Raw genomic sequence first — 3,439 nt, 5'->3', positions numbered from 1 at the left:
TTCAATACCACAGGCTAAGGCACACATAGCTGATCCCGATATCGACGTGAAGGCGGACCTTCGTGGTAATCGCCAACTGTCACAGGAATAAATGGGAGATCCTTTTAGACCCATTCCTATCGCGTCTAGGAACCAAATGCTTTCATTGGCTGCCAATAATACGGATGGCTACTCTGCATGAGAGGACATCAGGGAAGATGATGGTCTGATAGCTTTTACTAAGTGGAATGTTTTACTTTCATATTGAGAGAGAGAGAGAGAGAGAGAGAGAGGAGGAGAGAGAGAGGAGAGAGATTGAGAGAGAGAGAGAGAGAGAGAGTCATTATCTTCATTTGTAACACTAGATTACTCTTTTGTAAATATATACAAACACAATGAAAAATATGTTGTATTAATTGACCTGTATAAATATTCTGAGCATTTAAATGAAGACTGCCACTTACAAGCCTCCCCCCTCTCTCTCTCTCTCTCTCTCTCTCCTCTTCTCTCTCTCTGTCCTCTTCTCCTCTCTCTCCTCTCCAGTTGACCTAATATACCCCTCAGGTGAACAGAGGCTTACTTGATGTTACAGAGACATTCCAACAGAATTCCTTTCCGCCACTCGAGAGAGAGAGAGAGAGAGAGAGAGAGAGAGAGAGAGAGAGAGAGAGAGAGAGAGAGCACTTCCATCCCATCTCGCTCTCTATCTGTCCTCTCCATCTCTGACCCAGATCTGTCCTGTATTCAGCAGAGGAGTTCGGTGTTCGATCAAAACAGGTATTCAGGAGAGTCCGGTATTTGGGGGGGGGGGGGGGGGGGGGGGGGGGGGTGGGGGGGGGGGGTGGGGGCTATTCAATATCCCCAGGAATTCCTATAAGGATGCTAAAACGTTCCCTTTCCACATTCGTCCCCTTGGAAACCGAAGGACTACTATTCTTTAAGGACTCTAGTAGAGAGAGAGAGAGAGAGAGAGAGAGAGAGAGAGAGAGAGAGAGAGAGAGGGGATATGTGGGTATTTCACTCGGAACTCAACAAGTTTCTAAAGTAGCGCTCGACAAGACTTCAAAATGCTTATAGCTGGCGCAAAGGCGTTCGCAGTCATTTTAGTTTCTGTCCTCACGATCCATTCTCATAAGGTTTTCAAGAATATATATACAGCACCTTAAATTCCACCCCCCCCCCCACCCCTCCAACCCCCCCTCAGGTAATTTGTATGATGGCGGTTTCAAATTCTGTTTCATAGTACTTGTTTCGAGTGATGAATTATGCATGTATCTGTGAAAAGTGGAACACACACATATATATATATATATATATATATGATATATATATATAGTATGCATACATACATACATACATACATACATACATACATACATACATACATACATACACTATTAACAAATGGTATTACATATAAAGAAAAAACAACATATCCGTATGGGGCCAATAGCTGGAACCACAGAATGTGTTAGGCCTTTTTCAACAGAAACTAACATAGTTGTATTAAAGGAATCTATAAAAAAATACCAATAATCAAAAAGTCTATTATTACTGATCGTAACATATTCTCAGATACGGTACAAGTCAGAAAACTCTGGTGCAATATTTTAAAAATCTAACAGAAAACTCTGGTGCAATATTTTAAAAATCTAAGTGAAAAACTATAGCATGTGGATTGCAAAAGACTAATATTAAATAAGTATACTACAACACACAACGCGAAACAAATAACGCCACATACTATAAAAATAGAAGCAAATAAGACTAAGTTTGAATGGCAAGGAGGCCATAACTATGCATAGGCACGTATCCGGGATTTCTCGTAGTCACCCATCCAAAGCAAAGCAAAGATCAGGATCGGTACCATTTTCTTTCGACATTCACAGTTTTCTTTGAATATGTCTTCGTCTCGTAGACTAAGGTATTCTCGAATGAAAACTATCCATTTTCACGCTTAGAGAAGGATATTTAAACTTTAAAGAAGTACAGGAATCATGCAGTTTATCGTGCGTCTTTTTGCTTGAAATATATATATGTATGTATGTATATATATTGATATATATTAATATATATATATAGTATATATATATATATATATATATACTATTGTATTATATTATATATATATATATATATATATATATTATTGTATATATTAATATATATATATATTATATTATATATATATATATATGTATGTTAATATTAAATAATATATATATTATATATATATAATACACTACTAATATGTCAAAACACATCTAATTTACTATACCTTTCTTATATCAGCTAAGGCCAGTCGCAAAAACATACCTGAAAAAGAAATGCATAGATCAGGTTTTACATACAACAAATCATATATACGTATAACACTTCAAGAAAAATACAGAATAAATATAAGTTATAATTAGTATAAGTCTGCAGTTTATGCTAAGGGCTGTAAAATCTTTTAAGAATTCCTGTTTAAGGATTAAAAGGCTCATATTCACTATAAATTCAATACACACTTTTAAATTTATGAAATCTTCCATTAAATTCTTCTTCTTAATGAAAAAAAAGTATAGCTACTGAATGGGTGAACGCCAAGCTTAGGTGATAATAATTTACTTGGTGTAGCAGACTTGTGGAATCACCAGCTTTAACTTGGTTCTCGGAGGAAACGTCTCAAGTTTCCAAGAGTTTGGTACTCAACAACCTTCTCTCGTGCTTTGGGAAGTCGGCAATTACCACCAACTCGGTTCTCAAGCTCGTGGGAAAAACGTATGTTTCCAGAAGTTGGGCATGACGCATGTGTCTTAAGGTGAGTTTACACTGGGCTTCACCCCACGGCACATACGTACCACTCATCACCAACTCCTACCAAATTCTTGTTAGCCCTGCCTACTGGACTGCTCATTAGGGTGTGTTAGTGGTGTGGCGTGACTCTTGATGAGCAGTCCAGTAGGTGGGGCTAACAAGAATTTGGGAAGAGCTGGTGATGAGTCTAACGTTTGCAGCATGGGGCGAAGCCTAGTGTAAACTTACCTTTACAGTCAAGGGAACCGAGAATTCGTGACAAAAAAGGTAATCAATGAAACTATCAAAAATATAGGCCTGGGCCTGATAGATTCGAACTCTGCAAAGGAGCCTTCAGTTCTGCAAACAACCTGACTTTACATACGGACAAACATCTGGTCATATCTCAAGGAGTTACCAAATCCTAATTATTTATCAATGCAAGGGCAACATGAAGCAATAAAAGTCAACAAATTTCATACATATATTTGTTTTAGAAATAAATCCAAGTATGGTAATAAAATCAAAATTCACGTAGGAAATGACATGAGACTTGACGTACGTACTTTGAGGACCAAATATTAAAAATACTAATAAATATATCCACGCAAACACATAACGCTTACAAACACACACACATGTATTTATATATATATATATATATATATATAATATTATATAT

General features: G+C 36.9%; 1 protein-coding gene across 1 annotated transcript in view; it reads left to right on the top strand.

The window, feature by feature from the left end:
• LOC135214365 (synaptotagmin-4-like) overlaps positions 1-3,439 on the top strand; it is a gene marked incomplete in the record, with an annotated part of 167,165 nt that overhangs the window by 11,552 nt on the left and 152,174 nt on the right.

This window comes from Macrobrachium nipponense, chromosome 45 (genome assembly GCF_015104395.2).
Source record: "Macrobrachium nipponense isolate FS-2020 chromosome 45, ASM1510439v2, whole genome shotgun sequence".
Classification (NCBI taxonomy): domain Eukaryota; kingdom Metazoa; phylum Arthropoda; class Malacostraca; order Decapoda; family Palaemonidae; genus Macrobrachium; species Macrobrachium nipponense.
This window is presented reverse-complemented; position numbering and strand designations above follow the sequence as displayed.